The 20,731-nt window shown below is 44.8% G+C and overlaps 1 protein-coding gene across 2 annotated transcripts in view; it reads left to right on the top strand.

The window, feature by feature from the left end:
- The first annotated feature begins 644 nt into the window (after positions 1 to 644).
- Positions 645 to 20,731, top strand: part of CREB1 (cAMP responsive element binding protein 1) — a 152,191-nt gene continuing 132,104 nt past the window's right edge. The window contains exon 1 of one of the 2 annotated variants that reach the window (XM_069733704.1): positions 645 to 877. The gene's annotated coding sequence lies outside the window, so the exon portion shown is untranslated. The remainder of the gene's footprint in view (positions 878 to 20,731) is intronic. The other variant, XM_069733703.1, reaches the window with a different exon arrangement.

Raw genomic sequence — 20,731 nt, forward strand, 5'->3', positions numbered from 1 at the left:
TGACGCCTCTAAAATTACATGTAGTGTTTACCGCGCCAAACTGCAGACGACGAAACGACGCATGCATCGTCTAATGCGGCAAAAGGCAACCGAACGCAGACACAGGCGTCTCTAATGTTAAATATAGGAACACACAACGCATGCGGATTATTGCGGAAGAAATGCTGCGGACACTTTATATATGAGAAAGCAGCCAAACACAGCGCCTTCTGCTGCCATGTGCACGGACCCGGATTGTGCAGACGCTTTCCCAGAGGCTCCGGAGACCACGCACAGGAAGCTCGAGGGTCCGGAGACATCTCTTCCTCATTCTTCGGCTGCTTGTTCCAGGAGACACGTACACAACACAGGTTAGCAGACCATCACAGCCGTCCTGCGGGGCTCACTGCTGCACACCAGTCATTACATCCCACCCTGAGGCGTCTCGGGACCTGCAGGATGTCCGCGCACGCACTCACCCCATCGCCCCTCACCAAGAACTCCACAGCGCCAACACCCGACACTCAGCGAGCGGGAGACCGACACTTCCGGGACCCGCACACATGCGCAGGATGAGTGGCGAGGAGAAATTGGGAGGGACAATACGACCTAGAAACCGCCCCCTCTCCGCTGGTTGGCTGTTTGCCTGCTGGGGCGTGGCCAGCGCCTTGCCGGAGTAGGGCTGGCCGCACAATGCCGCGCCCGACACAGTCTGGGAAAAAAAAAAAGAAAAAAAAAAAGCAGCAGCCGAGGAAGCAGAGAGGAGCGAGCAGCACAGTGACGCGGCGGAGGTGTAGTTTGACGCGGTGTGTTACGTGGTGGGGAAGAGAATAAAAAAAGCCCAGCGAGATCCCAGCCGCGAACGAAAGCAGTGACGGAGGAGAGGCAGTGTAACCCGGTAAGAGGAAGGAGGAGGAGAGGGAGAGGCTGGAGGAGAGACGTGGAGCAGGCAGGCCGCAGCCGCGGGCTCTCCTCACACACAGGCGCACACACACGGAGCTCGGGGACGCTCCGGAGCCTTCTCCCCGCATTTGTTGGGTTCCTGCCCCGATGCTTCACGTGCGGCCGCTGTGTGTGCGGACTGCGGCCATGGAGGCCCGAGTGCGGGAGGACGGCCAGAGAGCCGCGGAACAAAGGATAATGGCGGCCGCTGAGAGCAGCCGGCGCTGCACAGGGCAGACACGGGGTCAGGAGCAGCGGGGTCCCGGCCCCCACACAATGTCTGCCCTGCTCTCCCGCCTTCACCTCCGTGCACGCAGGGCCATGTGCGGCCCCTCCGCAGATTGCCAGGGCAAGGTTTGGGCAGCTCTGGTTTTGCATGTCTTCTTTGTGGCGTCGTAAGATCAGGGCTCCCCAGAATCTGCCCCTGGCGATCTGCTGCCCCTGGTGATCTGCTGCCCCCATAGCTGTGATGGGGACCCTAGCGCCTTGTTCCTTGTAGACCTCAATAAATGTGTTGTAGTGTCTGTTTCTGTTGTCATGTGCGATTCTTGTCACATCACCTGGAGGTGGAGCGGTGACATGTGTGCGATATGGCTGATCCGAAGAGTGCAGTCCTCGGCGCTGTCTGTGTGGCCCCTGCCACCATTGCCCAGGGCCTCCAAGGTCTAATAGAAACGTTAGCGCACGAACTGTACCTTACGGTATATGATGGCGTGGAGGAGCGGAGAGACGTCAGGTCTAACAACAATCTGAAACCCTTCCACTTTGAGTTTCTACAGTGTCTTATAGTTCATCTTTGACCGTGTTCACAAAAGTTTTTTTTTTTTGCCACAATTTTCTGAAAAGATGGTTGTTTCCATAGCAAAACTGTGCATCGTCCTCAGTGTAACCATAGACGAGCCCATCTAGGCAATTAGACGTCCACCAATTGTCTACATTGAAACTCATCTGCGATTGTTTACTACGTATTAGGGCTTGTGCACACAAGTGTATAAATCGGGACTAGTGCTTTCTGATTTTTTTTTTAATTTTATAGCATAGGCTAATGACTAGTATTGATGAAGTACTCAAATAGAAAACGTCTGGTGTACTTGAGTAGTTAATGGCAAACTCCCATCACTACCAATGAGGCAGACTCTGAAGACCCATTCAAGTCTATAGTCTTAGGAATGATGGTTGCTGAGGTAGAAATACAGATTCCACATAGATGACAAGTGAGAACAAAATTGTCCCACTTTTCTGTATGAAATAAGACTGTTTTCTTTTACTGTCTTGTGACCCTATCCTTATACAGGCCGACTAACCATCTATGCACAGTGAGCGATGCTCGTTCTCTGTACACAGAAACAATATCGTGATACCTTTCTATTTATTTCCCAAATATGTCAGGTTCAGTAACCAAAGGAGCTATTTCTTAATGATTTTGACATCCTGAATTCAAATCTCACAATGAAAACTTTTAGTTGGCTCTTGTTTCTTATATTAGTTTTTCTTTTACTGCTACATATTAAGACATGTGTCAGTGCTTTGAAACATTTTTATTTTTGCAAATATGTAGATGCAAAATATTTTGACAATATTCTGATCTTTATTTAGAGGAAAGATGGCAACAATCCACATAACTAAAACCTGTCTGAACACTATTGCGAATGATAAACAGTTGCAGAAATTTCATTGTAAAATTTGGTCCTCGTTCAGTGACAATTCTTTTTTGCTTGTCTCTTGTACTCCTGCGTCGGATCATCTTACAATTGTCCAAAAGTAATTTGCAAGTATTGATGGATTCCATTATCGTTCAGCTTTTTTCTCCAGAACTGCAACATTTTGGTGAAACCTTTCACCGTGCTCGTCACTTACTGCGCCATAGTTTGGTGGGAAAGAGTTTGGATGCCAATGTACTAAGTGACTTTTTAATAGATGTTACAGCCAAGATCCATATGTTTTGATATTTTACACCAAAGCTTAGTTATCTGCGTTTTGAATTTCCCCCAAAAATTGTTGCCACTATTGCAAATGCTTCCCACACATCCTTTTCCTTAAAAACGGTGAAACTCCTCATCTTGAAGAAGCTTTAGAATCTGAGGTTCAGTAAGATTCCTTGCTTTATCTTTGATTTGATCAAAACTTGGACATTTATCAATGAGCTAGTTGGATGCTTTTGCATTTATATCCATTGCCTTTAGAAATGTCCTCATTTGGCCGAACATGATATACATTGGTGGTTACAATCTCATGTGGCATAACAAGTGCTGGATGCAGGACATTGCTACTCCCTGGCTGAAGTGAATGTCTGAGAGGTCAGTCTCTTTTATTGCAGAGACTTTCCCAGTCACACAGAAAGTAGCAGTACTTTGTGTATCCACCCTGAAGACCCAGGTAAGAGAGCAATCACCTTTAAGTCGCCACATAGGGGCCACAAATGTTGGTCATAGTTAAGGCACCTCAACAGCTGTTTCATGTTAGTTTTTTTTCATGTGGACTGCATAACCAACTGGAATTGAAAGTAGTGCTTAGCCATTATGCAGCAAGACAGCTTTTGGGCAAATCGATGAAGAGCCTCCAATCCTCTGGATTATGACTTTAGTTCAGAGCTTCCATTAAACTTTAGATGTTGCATGCCACAAGATCTCCCTCCATGAAGAAGTATTGGACAAGATCTTTATTACGGTTGTGGGACAAAGAAATTCGAACATCACCCGCTGGGAGATTCCACTGCTGTAGCCTGGAACCTCAGAGCTCAGCCTTAAGGTACCGTCACATTTAGCGACTTTAGAGCGATAGCGATCCGTGACGTTGCAGCGTCCTGGATAGCGATATTGTTGTGTTTGACACGCAGCAGCGATCAGGATCCTGCTGTGACATCGCTGGTCGTTGCTGAAAGTCCAGAACTTTATTTCGTCGCTGGATCACCCGCTGACATCGCTGAATCGGCGTGTGTGACGCTGATCCAGCGATGTCTTCACTGGTAACCAGGGTAAACATCGGGTTACTAAGCGCAGGGCCGCGCTTAGTAGCCCGATGTTTACCCTGGTTACCATTGTAAAAGTAAAAAAAAAAAACACTACATACTTACATTCCTGTCACGTTCCCCAGCGTCAGCTTCCCTACGTCCCCCAGTGTCAGCGCCGGCCGTAAAGCAGAGCACAGCGGTGACGTCACCACTCTGCTTTCCGGCCGGCGCTTACACAGTGCAGTGAAGCTGACGCTGGGGGACGTGACAGGAATGTCAGCCCTGCGCTTAGTAACCCGATGTTTACCCTGGTTACCCCGGGACTTCGGCATCGTTGGTCGCTGGAGAGCGGTCTGTGTGACAGCTCTCCAGCGACCAAACAGCGACGCTGCAGCGATCAGCATCGTTGTCTATATTGCTGCAGCGTCGCTAAATGTGACGGTACCTTTATTCTTGGCCAAATCTCTACAAGATTATTCAGTTCACTTTGTGTTATGAGGTGTGGTTCAGTTGAGGTTGCTAACAGAAAGTCTGGGTCATGAGAGGAAGACTCTTCATGTCACTAATCTCCCTCTTCCTCACTTAACTAAACTGAAAATGTTTCTGGTGCTTTTGGAACCGTCAGTTCTTCTGTATGAGGTACTGGGTGTATTGCAGATAGAATGTTTTGGACACTTCTTCCTCCTTGAAACTCCTTTCCTAGTGGGGGTGTGGAGGGCACCGTGCAGAAATAGTAATTGGTAGTGTGTAGTGATGAGCGAGTGTACTCATTGCTTGGGTGACCTCCGAGTATTTGACTGCTCAGAGATTTAGTTTTCATCATGGCAGCTGAATGATTTACAGCTACTACCCAGGCTGAGTACATGTGGGGGTTGCTAGGGAATCCCCACATGTAATCAAGCAGGCTAGTAGCTGTAAATCATTCAGCTGCCACGATGAAAGCTAAATCTCTGGGCAGTCATAAATACTCAGAGGTCACCCGAGCGTGCTCTAGAAAACCCGAGCAAGGAGTATACTCGCTCATCACTAGTAGTGTGATCAGTTGGTTTTCCAGATCATTCGGGCTGCGAAAGACATAGATTGCCTCTTCCCATGCAACCACTGGGTAAGATGTGATGCACATCTATTGCAGCATGTGTGTGGAGCCCAACTCTATCCACTTTGTTAACGCAATAGCAAGGCATTTCTGAAAAAACCTATAGAAAACGTTGTCAATATGCTAAGAAATTTAGCACACAAGTCCCAAGTCCCATAAGGACAAAAGTACTCATACATTACACCACTAAAAGGAGGAAGTGAATAGACCGCCACCAGAGAGTATAATCCTTTTTTTTTTTTTTTTTTTCTTTAACTAATTTTTATTAAGTATATCTCTTAAAATAGACAATAGGAATCAAAGACTACTGGACACCAAAACAAACAGGGGCAGAATGTTACCAATCTAATGCAAAAACCAACAGAAAAGTAAATATAGAGAACAAACTTTATTGATAATAATACCAGATTTAAAAACGACAGGGGGAAATAAACCCCGTGCTAAACTCAGCACGCACCTTCATGAACAGGGGACAGGTGCCTATAATATAAGTACATCCATATTGAAACCAGAACAGGTATCAAAAGAGATCAAGGTAACTATGTAAGTTAATAAAGTATATGTACCTGTACTAGATACATGGGTCCAAAAGATTGTGTAAAAAGATGCATACATAGTGAATACAGCTGCTATACATACCGGTCAATATGGAAAAGGTCTTGGCGTAGACTGGCACCTCAACCCTGTCTCCCCCCGTGCCCCCCCCCCTCCGACGCGCGTTTCGGCTATTGCCTTTCTTTCTGTTGGTTTTTGTCAATTTGAATGCTGTGGTCCAATATGGTCCTTCCTTTGGTCCCATTCTTTCTTGATTGAATATACCCTGTGTGGGTTGAATTATGATGCTGGTGACCTTTCAATGTTCCACCCTAGTGTTCTACCAATAAAATGCAAAGTGCAGAAATTCAGTGAACTAGTAAGTCAATGTATTAAATGAAACCTGTCACCCCAAAAATCGAAGATGAGCTGCGGCCGCTGGCATCAGGGGCTTATCTACAGCATTCGTACCTCTCTGACCTTTCCCGGCACCTGCCCACTGCAGTACTTTGCTCTGCCCTCAACAGGGCAGACAAAGTACGCCGGATCTACGACGTGAAGACAAGAGGACGTCATCGTAAGAAGTTGGGAGGCGTCGGACCGCGATGCCCATCGGACCCGGACCGCCCCTGGGTGAGTATAATATAACCTCTTTCAGGATACATCGGGGGGGGGGACTTATCTACAGCATTCCAGAATGCTGTAGATAAGCCCCTGATGCCAGTGGCCGCAGCTAATCTTCGATTTTGGGGGTGACAGGTTCCCTTTAAAGTGTAGTCAAATGACTTGGTGGCAAATTTAAAAAAAGTGCAATGTGCACATTGAGCCAAGGTGCCAAGATACAGAAAAAAAGCTGAATGTAATATATGTAAGTAAAGAAGTATATGTGTCATTGACAGTGCAGAAAATGCATACCATTAGCAGCAAGGGAAAAAAGTGCTAGCCAACCAAACATGGATATAAAAATGTAAACCCATATGGAAGAGATGACTATAAACAAGTCTAATCAAAGCAAGCAGCCTCAAATAATTAAAAAACAGCATTATTTCTGTTTGAGATTTTATGCAAATGCCTTTTGCATGATTCTTAAAAAAAAATTGTGGCCCATCAATAAGATTACACTAAAAGCTAAAGCCATAACCTATTATCTACCAATGTCCTTTTTTGGGACGCCTAATCTTTTGCTTTTAGCAACTAAGATTTTATAATTTTTATAATTAGGTCCATTGTTTTCTGTTTGTAAAATGAATGTTTTCAAAACAGGAAATCTTGCATTTTTAATGGAATATTGGGACTCCCTTTTCTGAAAAATCCGTACTTGTAAAAATTTGGCAAATTATGTTTCTGATTCATTAGGACCCAAATCATTAAAAATCTGTCAATAAAAAAATAAATGAAAATTGCTAATTTGGCAAGTAATGGGTTAATAGAAGAGTAAGGAGAGCCATACTCCAAGGGATTGAGGGTCTCCACAGTTGCTCAGTTTATTTGAAGTTCAATTTGATAGCTAAAACAATAAATTCTCATTCTGCCCCTGCTTTTTCTGGTGTTAAGTAGTTTTTGATTCTTATTGTCTATTTTAAGAGCTGCTTAATAAAAATTGTTTTTTTTTTTTTTTTGAATAAAGGATTATACTGGTGGTGGTCCATTCACTTCTTCCTCCTTTTAGTGGTGTAATATGCTAAGAAATCTTAAAACTGGATAGCTTAGGCTGGTTTCACATTTGCGTTTAAAAACGCAGCGTTTTAAATGCAAACGCAGTTGGTGAAAAAACACGTTTAAACGCTGCGTTTTTAAGGCGCATGTGATTTTGCATGTTTTAACACAAACGCGGCGTTTTGACGCGTTTACATGCGTTTTTTCCTGCGTTTGCATTTTTGAAACGCATGATGAGAAGTGTGTGACCGCTGCCAATCATCAAAATCAGCTAGAAAACCCACTATAAACAGAAATACCTAGGGTTAGGATCCCTAGTAATCCTAGGGATCCTAACCCTAAAACACAAACTCTAACCCTAAAACACAAACTCTAACCCTAACACAAACTCTAACCCTAGGGATCCTAACCCTTAGGGTTAGGGTTGTGGCTTATCAGTGTGTATTCTTGTGTTTTTCTATAAAAACGCATGTGCTTAAAAACGCATGCGTTTACATAGACATCAATAAGTTTTTTTGCGGCAAAAAAACGCCGCTAAAAATTACTACATGTTGCATTTCTGCAACACAACGCATGAAGGAAAAAAGCGCATGCGTTGTCAAAACGCATGCAAAAAAAACCGCATTTTTAATGTTAAGTATAGAAAAAAACGCATGCGTTTTTTTTGCACAAAAACGCAAAAAAAAAAACCGCAAATGTGAAACCAGCCTTACACAGAGCATTTATAAAAGTAGGTGATGCAACTGTAATTAGAATTATCATCGGAGCAGAAGTGGCGTTTTGATTCGTCACTCTATATTGATAGAATACTGAAGGCTCAATATACTAAACTAGATGGTGGCCCGCTTCTAACGCATCGGGTATTCTAGAGTATGCATGTCCGCGTAGTATATTGCCCAGCCCGCGTAGTATATTGCCCAGTCATGTATATTGCACAGCGACGGAGTATACAGCACAGAGCCACGTAGTATATTGCCCAGCCCGCGTAGTATATTGCCTAGTCACGTATATTGCCCAGCCCGCGTAGTATATTGCCAGTCACGTAGTATATTGCACAGCGACGGAGTATACAACACAGAGCCATGTAGTATACAGACTTAAAATTAAAAAAAAACATATACTCACCCTCTGTTGAAGTTCTGGCCCTGTGTGCGGTGCATGCGGCAGCTTCCAGTCCCAGGGTTGGTATGGGCGCAGGACCTGTGATGACGTCGCGGTCACATGACCGTGACGTCATGGCAGGTCCTTGTCGCATACCATCCTTGCCACCGGAACCTGCCACTTGCATGGAGCGGTCGCGAGGAGCAGGAAAGGCGCCAGAATGTGAGTATATGATGTTTTTTTTTTAAAAATTTTTAAATATTTTTAACATTAGATCTTTTTACTATTGAGGCTGCATAGGCAGCATCAATAGTAAAAAAGTTGGTCACACAGGGTTAATAGCAGCGTTAATGGAGTGCGTTAAACCGCGGCATAACGCGGTCCGTTAGCGCTGCCATTAACCCTGTGTGAGGGCTGACTGGAGGGGAGTATGGAGCGGGTACTGACTGCGCGGAGGAAGGAGCGGCCATGTTGCCGCCAGACAGCGCCCCGTCGCTGATTGGTCGTAGGCTTTTTGCCACGACCAATCAGCGACTTGGATTCCATGACAGACAGAGGCCGCGACCAATGAATATCCGTGACAGACAGAAGGACAGACAGAAAGACGGAAGTGACCCTTCGACAATTATATAGTAGATAGATGATGTAATTGTGTAGCTACTAACAATGCAATAATGATGATGAAATAATAAAGGACCAATTTTTGTATAAGCCTGTATGAAAGGTGTCATAAGCTCAATTTGCACAAAAAGGCAGGTGGTGTCCCACTTGCAACTGCAATGCGAGAAACTCTCCTCAATACCCGGCACTCGGGACCGGAGTGTGCGGCTGCATGTATTTCTATGCAGCTGAATGCTCCTGTCCAAACCGCCGGCGGCAGTGCCGGGTATTGAGGCGAGAGACTGGCGCGAGTTTCTCGCATTGCAGTTGCAAGTGGAACAGCGGCCAAAGTTTTACCTGCAGAAGGTATATGGGATTTCTTACTAATACACATCACTAAAGCTGTAAAAGGCAGACTACCGTATATACTCGAGTATAAGCCGACCCCCCCCCCCCCCCTAATTTTGCCAGAAAAAACTGGGAAAACGTAATGACTCGAATATAAGCCTAGGGTGGAAAATGCAGCAGCTACCGGCAAATTTAAAAAGTAAAAATAGATGCCAATAAAAGTAAAATTAATTGAGACATCAGTAGGTTAAGTGTTTTTGAATATCCATATTGAATCAGGAGCCCCATATAATGCTCCATAAAGTTTGATGGGCCCCATTAGATGCTCCATATTAAAATATGCCCCATACAATCCTGCATAAAGGGTAATAAGGGCCCCATAAGATGCTCCATAGAGATATTTGCCCCATATAGTGCTGCACAAACATTATGGCCCATAAGATGCTCCGTACAGTCACTTGCCCCATATAGTGCTGCACAAGCGTTATGGCCCATAAGATGCTCCGTACAGTCACTTGCCCCATATAATGCTGCACAAGCGTTATGGCCCCATAAGATGCTCCGTACAGTCACTTGCCCCATATAGTGCTGCACAAGCGTTATGGCCCATAAGATGCTCCGTACAGTCACTTGCCCCATATAATGCTGCACAAGCGTTATGGCCCCATAAGATGCTCCGTACAGTCACTTGCCCCATATGCTGCACAAGCATTATGGCCCCATAAGATGCTCCATAGAAATGTTTGCCCTATATAGTGCTGCACAAACGTTATGGCCCCATAAGATGCTCCGTACAGTCACTTGCCCCATATGCTGCACAAGCATTATGGCCCCATAGGTTGCTCCATACAGTCACTTGCCCCATATAATGCTGCACAAGCATTATGACCCCATAAGATGCTCCGTACAGTCACTTGCCCCATATAGTGCTGCACAAACATTATGGCCCATAAGATGCTCCGTACAGTCACTTGCCCCATATAGTGCTGCACAAGCGTTATGGCCCATAAGATGCTCCGTACAGTCACTTGCCCCATATAATGCTGCACAAGCGTTATGGCCCCATAAGATGCTCCGTACAGTCACTTGCCCCATATAGTGCTGCACAAGCGTTATGGCCCATAAGATGCTCCGTACAGTCACTTGCCCCATATAATGCTGCACAAGCGTTATGGCCCCATAAGATGCTCCGTACAGTCACTTGCCCCATATAGTGCTGCACAAGCGTTATGGCCCCATAAGATGCTCCGTACAGTCACTTGCCCCATATAGTGCTGCACAAGCGTTATGGCCCCATAAGATGCTCCGTACAGTCACTTGCCCCATATAGTGCTGCACAAGCGTTATGGCCCATAAGATGCTCCGTACAGTCACTTGCCCCATATAATGCTGCACAAGCGTTATGGCCCCATAAGATGCTCCGTACAGTCACTTGCCCCATATAGTGCTGCACAAGCGTTATGGCCCCATAAGATGCTCCGTACAGTCACTTGCCCCATATAGTGCTGCACAAGCGTTATGGCCCCATAAGATGCTCCGTACAGTCACTTGCCCCATATAGTGCTGCACAAACGTTATGGCCCTATAAGATGCTCCGTACAGTCACTTGCCCCATATGCTTTTGCTGCGATGAAAAAAAAAAAATCACATACTCGCCTCTCTTCGCTCAGGACCCCCGGCACTTTCAATAGTTGCCTGCTCCTCGTTCCGGTGCGGCTCCGTCTTCAGCACTCACGTTCAGCAGAGGGCGAGCACTGACCACGTCACCGCGCCTTCTGACCTGAGCGTCACAGCCAGAGGACGCTGAAGACTGAGCCGCACCGGAACGAGGAGCGGTAAATATCGCGCAGCGCTCCCCTCCCCGTATACTCACCTACTTCTGGCGCGGTACCTGCTTCTTCCACCGCTGCATCTTCTCCCTGTATTGAGCGGTCACCGTTCTATGGGAGGATTAGTTGTATTTGTCAGTGGTATAATTTTGGTGAACGTAGCTTATTAAAACTTTTATTAACTTTCTTTGGTAAGGAATTTAATCAAATTTTCAATTTGGCCACTTTTATCATTGCATGTTTAAATTTTATGCTCTTTGCTTTGCAAGTGTGTTAACCTTTTAGGGTATGTGCAAACGTTGCAGATTTGCCTGTGGAATTTTCTGTGCAGATTCTTCCCCTCTTGGCAGAAAATGTGCTTTAAAATCTGCACAGATTTGATGCGTTTTTGATGCGGATTTTCATGCGTTTTTTTTTTCATGTGCATTTGTTTGCGTTTTTGTAATCTAAATAAAGATATTGTTTAACAAAAAAAAAGAATTGTGATGTCATTTCCTCGTCCAACCTCCTCTTTTACATGCTCAATTGAAGAATAATGTTTACACACAGATAAATAGATCGATGGATACCTTATTTTTCGCTTTGAAAGACGCACTTATTTCCCCCCCAATTTTTTTTTTTTTTTTTTTGGGGGGGAAGGGGGTGCGTTTTACAATGCGGATATACCACTTACCGATACCGTTGCAGGCTGGGATGAGGGAGTGTCCGACGCCGCTGCCCAGGGCGTCTGCTGCTGCTGGGGGGGGGGCTCTGTCGACATTTCGTGAAGAGCCAGAGGCGTACCCCCCCCTGGTTGTTTGCCCATGCTTTCCTGTGTGGTGGACTTCGGGAAAATGACTGCTGGGAGGCATCGCAGATGGAGATGTCAGGAGTCAGGACCAAGATCTCGAGAGATGAGATCTCGGCGCTGAAATATCATCTCCCGAGATCTTGGTGCCGAGATCTCCATCTGTACATGCGCTGCCTCCCGGCGGCAATTTTCCCGAAGTCCACCGCACAGGAAAGCATGGTCGAACGGCCAGGGGGGGCTCTGGCCTTTCACAAAATGTCGGCAGAGCTTCCCCCGCAGCACAGGACACCTGCACACACCCTCATCGCAGCCTGCAGCAATGCTCCGTTCCTGCCTCCAACAGCGGCCCTGGGACCCCGTTTCACCGCAGCCACCACCCCGGTAAGCAATAAGACACATGGATTTTAAGAAGTACCACCATTTATTTATTTATTTTAAAAAAAAGCTTTTTCCTATTTTTCTCAAATTTGGGGTGTCTTATAATCCGGAGCGTCTTCCAAAGCGAAAAATACGGTAGATAGGTGTATAGAGAGATAGATAATACCAAGCCCGATGTTTAGTAATAAACATAATGAAATGGTACATAAAGAGTTAAATAGACACACAATATCTGCTTTAGGCCGGGGTCACACTTGCGATAAACTTGCACGAGTCTCGCACCTCAATACCCGGCACTGCCGCCGGCACTCGGACCGGAGCATTCAGCTGCATAGAAATACATGCAGCTGCACACTCTGGTTCCGAGTGCCGGCGGCAGTGTTGGGCATTGAGGTGCGAGACTCTTGCGAGTTTCTCGCAAATGTGACCCCGGCCATAAACGCAATTTCTGTTTAAAAAAAAAAAATGGTGTGGGCTCCCATGCAATTTTCCTCTCCAGAGAGGGAAAGCCAACAACTGGGGGCTGATGTTTATAGCCTCTAAGAAGTGCCAATTGCGGCACTTGGCCTCTCTCTTCCCACTGCCCAGTAGTGGTGGCAAGTGGGGTAATATTTGTGGAGTTGATGTCATCTTTGTATTGTAAGGTGACATCAAGCCGCCTTAGTAATGGAGAGGTGTCAGTAAGTCCCCTATCCATTACTAATCCTAGAATTGTTAAGGGGTTAAATAAACACTCAGCTAGAGAATACTAAAATACGTTTACAAATTTGTTCCCCATTATGTCACAAATATTTATAGATATCTGACACTTCTTTTGCTTATTTTTAATTGCGGCATGGCTAATAAAAAAAATTTCAGTAGGTTTTTTTTTTAACCTGTTTTCTTGCATTGCTCTGTGTGAGAAACAAGATAATCTTGTAGTTATGAACTTATGATACTTTTTAATGGCTAAGAAAAATAGAATAAATGATGTTGACTTCTTCTTAGGTCAACAAAAAAAAGGGTTTGGGAATACAAGCTTTAAATTAAAGTCTTTGATTCCATCTACATAGAACTTAATTTGCTAGAAAGATTTATGACTCACTACAAAAACTCAAAAATATTTAGAATTGAGAGTCCTCAGTACCTTTTAATGACTGACTGAAAAGATGGTAACAAATTGCGAGCTTTCGAGACTACATAGCTCTCTTCATCAGGCAAAGACTAAAACAAATTCTGAAGAATCACACATTTATGCACAACATAGTATAGAAGAAAAAAAAAGGGAAAAACCATGGATAAGCCAGGTGACATGAAGCAGAATTACCATGGGTGATAAACCGTTACAGTGCCTACAAGTAGTATTCAACCCCCTGCAGATTTAGCAGGTTTACACATTTGGAATTAACTTGGCATTGTGACATTTGGACTGTAGATCAGTCTGGAAGTGTGAAATGCACTGCAGCAAAAAAGAATGTTATTTCTTTGTTAATTTTTTTTTTAAATTGTGAAAAGTCTTTTCAGAGGGTCATTTAGGCCATGTTCACACAGTGCGTTTTTTACTGCGGAACCGCAGCGGTTTTGCCGCTGCGGTTCCGCAGCTGTTTTCCATGCAGGGTACATAACAATGTAACCCTATGGAAAACAGTCACTGCTGTGCACATGATCCGTAATTTCGTTTAAAAAGCCGCGCAGAATAGCTGCGGCAAAAAAGGAGCATGTCACTTCTTTTTCCTGAACCGCAGCGGTTCTGCACCCATAGACCTCCATTGTGAGGTCAAAATCGCAGTAAAACCCGCAGATCAAAAATATATCTGCGGGTTTTACTGCGATTTGATGTGCAGAACCGCTGCAGCAGGAAGTGCGGGGGAGCGGGCGGAAGTGCGTGGGCGGAGTGTGGCTGCCCCCCCGTGCTCCGATCCCGCCCCCCCGTGCTCCGATGCCCCCCCCAGTGCTCCGATGCCCCCCCGTGCCCTAATCTCCCCCCTTATACTTACCCGGCGTCCCGGTGTCCGTCCGGCCGTCTTCTCCCTGGGCGCCGCCATCTTGCAAAATGGCGGGCGCATGCGCAGTGCGCTCGCCGAATCTGCCGGCCGGCAGATTCGCTCCAAAGTGCATTTTGATCACTGAGATAGGTTATATCTCAGTGATCAAAATAAAAAAATAGTAAATGACACCCCCCCCACTTTGTCACCCCCATTGGTAGGGACAATAAAAAAATTAAGAATTTTTTTTTTTCACTAAGGTTAGAATAGGGGTAGGGTTAGGGTATTTTCAGCCATTTTAGCCCTAAAAAGCTTCCTAGGAAACACAGTCTCTGCATAGAAAACTGCATAAAAAAAGGATAAAAAAACGCATCAAAAAAGGACAAAGAAAGGACCAAAAAAAGGACCTGCGTTTTCTGCCAAGAGCTGCAGTTTTTAAAAAAAACTGTCCTGAAAAAAAAAGGATGGAAATCCTGAACGTGTGAACATACCCTTATTATTCAACCCCTCAACCCACCAGAATTCTGTTTGGTTCCCCTAGAGTATTAAGAAGTAGTTCAGGCACAAAGAACAATGAGCTTCACATGTTTGGATTAATTATCTCTTTTTCCAGCCTTTTCTGACTATTTAAGACCCTCCCCAAACTTGTGAACAGCACTCATACATGGTCAACATGGGAAAGACAAAGGAGCATTCCAAGGCCATCAGAGACAAGATCGTGGAGGGTCACAAGGCTGGCAAGAGGTACAAAACCCTTTCCAAGGAGTTGGGCCTACCTGTCTCCACTGTTGGGAGCATCATCCGGAAGTGGAAGGCTTATGGAACTACTGTTAGCCTTCCACGGCCTGGACAGCCTTTGAAAGTTTCCTCCCGTGCCGAGGCAGGCTTGTCCGAAGAGTCAAGGCTAACCCAAGGACAACAAGGAAGGAGCTCCGGGAAGATCTCATGGCAGTGGGGACATTGGTTTCAGTCAATACCATAAGTAACGTACTCCACCGCAATGGTCTCCGTTCCAGACGAGCCCGTAAGATACCTTTACTTTCAAAGCGTCATGTCAAGGCTCGTCTACAGTTTGCTCATGATCACTTGGAGGACTCTGAGACTGACTGGTTCAAGGTTCTCTGGTCTGATGAGACCAAGATCGAGATCTTTGGTGCCAACCACACAAGTGACGTTTGGAGACTGGATGGCACTGCATACGACCCCAAGAATACCATCCCTACAGTCAAGCATGGTGGTGGCAGTATCATGCTGTGGGGCTGTTTCTCAGCCAAGGGGCCTGGCCATCTGGTCCGCATCCATGGGAAGATGGATAGCACGGCCTACCTGGAGATTTTGGCCAAGAACCTCCGCTCCTCCATCAAGGATCTTAAGATGGGTCGTCATTTCATCTTCCAACAAGACAACGACCCAAAGCACACAGCCAAGAAAATCAAGGCCTGGTTCAAGAGGCAAAAAATCAAGGTGTTGCAGTGGCGTAGTCAGTCTCCTGACCTTAACCCAATTGAAAACTTGTGGAAGGAGCTCAAGATTAAAGTCCACATGAGACACCCAAAGAACCTAGATAACTTGGAGAAGATCTGCATGGAGGAGTGGGCCAAGATAACTCCAGAGACCTGTGCCGGGCTGATCAGGTCTTATAAAAGACAATTATTAGCTGTAATTGCAAACAAAGGTTATTCCACAAAATATTAAACCTAGGGGTTGAATAATAATTGACCCAACACTTTTATGTTTAAAATTTATAAAAATTTAACTGAGGAACAAAACTTTTTGGTTTGTAAGATTTATGCATCTGTTAATAAATCCTGCTCTTGTTTGAAGTTTGAAGGCTCTAACTTATTTGCATCTTATTAAACCTGCTAAATCTGCAGGGGGTTGAATACTACTTGTAGGCACTGTACGTCCATAAATATTGGGCCAATTCTTAGAGAAGGATTGTTTTATTGTCCTGTGATTATGGTCTCTGTTGTGATGACCCCTCATAGTCTGAGGGGCAAGTTCCTTAGTTGATGTAAAAAGACATAAATCCGTGCGAAGGTCATCATCAGTTTATATTCCCAGACTCTTCTGTCTCTCTGCGATTTGAAGCTACTTTTTAGCACAAGTAATTTCATGTCCATAATGTTATGATTTGGGAGACAGAAATGTATTGCCACAGGTAGATCCATTCTTTTTTCTCTTATTGTATGGCGATGAGAGTTCATCCTTGTTCTAAGTTTCTGCCCTGTCTCCCCCACATACAGACCCCCAGTTGGACATTTAGTACAAATAATTAGGTACACCACATTAGAAGTGATGCAGCTGAAAGTACCTGGTATCTTGTAGTCTTGATGTGAATTGGGGATCTTTATCTTGTCCGTGGTCATAAATGGACAGGTTTTACATTTTTTTTTTCTGGTTGCAAGGAAAGGTACCTGCAGCTGTTGGAGAGGACAGGGAGCTCAATATTTGCTTTGTGGCAATACATTTCTGTCTCCCAAATCATAACATTATGGACATGAAATTACTTGTGCTAAAAGGTAGCTTCAAATCGTAGAGAGACAGAAGAGTCTGGGAATATAAACTGATGACCTTTGACAGTCAATGCAGGAATGAATGTGTCGCACGGATTTATGTCTTTTTACATCAACTAAGGAACTTGCCCCTCAGACTATGAGGGGTCATCACAACAGAGACCCTAGTCACAGGACAATAAAACAATCCTTATCTAAGCTATGTCTCGAAAGCTTGCAATTTGTTACCATCTTTTCAGTCAGCCATTAAAAGGTATCAACCACTGAGGACTCTCAATTCTAAATATTTTTCTATCTACTGGCTAACACGGTACCAAGATATATTTCTTTCCTGTACAAAAACTGAGGAATCTGCTCCAAAGAAGTTGTGGGCACCAGGCCTTTGATCTTACTTGGATAGTGGGCTATAAAACTTTCACACCACTAATCTAATCTGATTAAGGATTCAGTTTCTGAGCTCCGTTTGCTTGTATATTTAAATGTTCATTTATTATACCATTGACAGTGACTGACAAGCATCTGCCTACATGCCTGTATAGTCAGAGACTTATCAGTCACTGTCAGGGAGTGGGGAGAAGCTGTACCAGCAGGGCTGTGGAGTTGGTGTCATGTAAATTGAGGAGTCGGAGGTTTGGCTTACCAACTCCACAGCCCTGGCTGCCAGTGCCATACCTGTACGACTAGTCACCCAAGCACCTTTGGTCCCCTGCAACTATAAAAGTATGTGCTTCTCTAGTGTTGTTTTATGTAGTGATGGAGAAGGGGCAGACGGTACATAAACCATTTGTGCCTTTTCTAGGTCAACTCCCACTGTTGCGTTTAGCTGCACTCCTCCTATGCAGATGGGTAGCGGGACTACCTGGACGTTTAGGCGAACTTCTCATAATGAGCTTTTGATGATGTAGAATTTTTGCTCTATTATATAATGTAGGTTACTTGCGTTTTTTCATTGAGTTTTTATCGTGTTTTTGACGCTGTTTTTTTGTCTCTTGTTGGTGCATTATACACTGCTCAAAAAATAAAGGGAACACTAAAACAATAGAATATAACTCCAAATAAATCAAACTTCTGTGAAATCAAACTGTCCACTTAGGAAGCAACACTGTTGGACAATCAATTTCACATTCTGCTGTGTAAATGGAATAGACAACAGATGGAAATTATTGGCAATTATCAAGACACACTCAATAAAGGAGTGGTTCTGCATGTGGGGACCACAGACCACATCTCGGTACCAATGCTTTCTGGCTGATGTTTTGGTCACTTTTGAATATTGGTTGTGCTTTCACACTCGTAACATGAGACAGACTCTACAACCCACACAAGTAGCTCAGGTAGTGCAGCTCATCCAGGATGACACATCAATGCGAGCTGTGGCAAGAAGATTTGCTTTGTCTGTCAGCGTAGTGTCCAGAGGCTGGAGGCTCTACCAGAAGACAGGCCAGTACACCAGGATACGTGGAGGGGAGCAACATCCTAGCAGCAGGACCGCTACCTTAGCTTTTGTGCATGGAGAAACAGGAGGAGCACTGCCAGAGCCCTGCAAAATGACTTCCAGCAGGCCACAAATGTGCACGTGTCTGCACAAACTGTTAGAAACCGACTCCATGAGGATAGTCTGAGTGCCCGACATCCACAGATGTTGGTTGTGCTCACAGCCCAACACCGCACAGGATGCTTGGCATTTGCTACAGAACACCAGGATTGGCAAATTCGCCACTGGCGCCCTGTGCTCTTCACATATGAAAGCAGGTTCACACTGAGCACGTGACAGTCTGGAGATGCCGTGGAGAGCGATCTGCTGCCTGCAACATCCTTCAGCATGAAGGGTCAGTAATGGTGTGTCGTGGCATTTCTTTGGAGGGCCCTACAGCCCTCCATGTGCTTGCTAAAGGTAGCCTGACTGTTATAGGTACCGAGACGAGATCCTCAGACCCCTTGTGAGATCATATGCTGGTGCTGTTGGCCCTGAGTTCCTCCTAATGCAGGACCATGCCAGACCTCGTGGCTGGAGTGTGTCAGCAGTTCCTGCAAGATGAAGGCATTGAAGCTATGGACTAGCTCGCCCGTTCCCCAGACCTGAATCCGATTGAAGACATCTGGGACACCATGTCTTGCTCCATCCACCAACATCACGTTGCACCACAGACTGTCCAGGAGTTGGCAGATGCTTTAGTCCAGGTCTGGGAGGAGATCCCTCAGGAGACCATCTGCCGTCTCATCCGGAGCATGCCCAGGCATTGTTGGGAGGTCTTACAGGCACATGGAGGCCACACACACCACTGAGCATCATTTCCTTGTCTTGAGGCATTTCCACTGAAGTTGGATCAGCCTGCAATTTGATTTTCCACTTTGATTTTGGGCATTATTCCAACTCCAGATATCCATGGCACATTAGTTGTGATTTACATTGATCACTTTTAAGTTTTAATGTTCTCAATCATTCCACTATATAATTAATAAAGATTTTCAACTGGAATATTTCATTCAGTGATATCTAGGATGTGGGATTTTAGTGTTCCCTTTATTTTTTTGAGCAGTGTATTTTAAAGTGAACCGCTCACCAGAAATAACACTGTTAACTTGCAGATATGGGGTTGATCTGCAGGTTAAGGGTATTTAACAAAGAAAATGTAGCAATCCAATTCCTTACCAAATACAATAAAAATACCAAATTTAATAGGAATATAAAAATTCAAAATAAAGGAAAACAGTGACCGCTATAATTGATGAATGGCAGACGATTCGGAGAGCGGAGAAAACAACAAGGAACCCTAATTGTAGAAATCAAAATAATAAATGATAAGAAAAGAATGACTATGTATCTCAATAAAATTATAATAAACTACAAAAGCATAATGAAGTATAAAATGCCTTTATTGAATTTTATTTGGCAAAAAAATATGGCACTAATGAAGTGTGCCTGTACTTGGAGATCAATAAAATAATATACTTCAAAAATATATAAGATATATTATATATATATATATATATATATATATCACAGGTGGGTCGGACACATAAAAGAAAGAGTTCATGGAGGAAATCATCAAAAATTATCAATCGAACCATGGGGCACAACAGTGCATACAAGAACATATGTTAGAATATATATGTGTATGGACATGTGCAAAAAGATAAGCAGGTAACAATATATGTGCAAAAAAAGTGCAAAAGTGTAAGGAAGATATGTACTAAATCTAGTATAAGGTGAAAAATAGAAAAAACAATGATCCAATCGGGAAGTACACAAATATAGGGGATATGGTATATGTGCATGTGTCCCCAAAACACCCCGATGCGCGTTTCTGATAAATCCTTCGTCTGGGTGCGCTGTACTTGGAGGAACGGACCCTTGAAGGTATATATTATACATTTTTATTCCATATTGAACCTTTCTCTGTCCCCCATGACGGCACCACGGAGGGAGGGGATCCGCCCACCAAGGACAGGAAACCTACAGATAAAAAGGTGGTACCTCTCTCCCGCATCAGTTTGGTTTCCTGTCCTTTATCGGGAACCTGCAGTAAGTCTCACCTCAGATCATCGTTGGATTCCGGGGCCAGTCAGACCGGTTCAGGCAGCGGGGGTTCCCTGCCTCGGCTGGCTGGGCCACCCGAAGCGCCACCGCTGGGATCAGTAGGTCTCTAGGGTGTGCGGGGAGCAGTAGCAGTGCTGCTGCTCCTAGGAAGAATCCTCAGATCTCCATGTGGGGGCTTCCAAGATGGCACTCCGGATAAAGTCTGCAACACACCGAGAGGATTCTAGTGCTGCATCCGGACCAAAGGAGCATCCCATAGTGGATATGGACCGTCCACAGCCGGTACTGAGGAGTACACCAGGTGGTGAGTGATCTCTTTAATGCTCCGGCTAATAGAGCCTACTCTTTTCTCTTGCTTGTCTTCTGGGAAAGAAAAGCTCAGGGAAGTCCAAACACAGAATCTGTGCGCTTTGTAAAGAAGATCTACCTACCACATGGGAAAAGAGATTGTGTAAATCTTGTATAGAGCAAACACTCTGCGAAGGGCTTCCCGGGTTCGCTACAGAG

The sequence above is a fragment of the Ranitomeya imitator genome, chromosome 7, assembly GCF_032444005.1.
Source record: "Ranitomeya imitator isolate aRanImi1 chromosome 7, aRanImi1.pri, whole genome shotgun sequence".
Taxonomy (NCBI): Eukaryota; Metazoa; Chordata; class Amphibia; order Anura; family Dendrobatidae; genus Ranitomeya; species Ranitomeya imitator.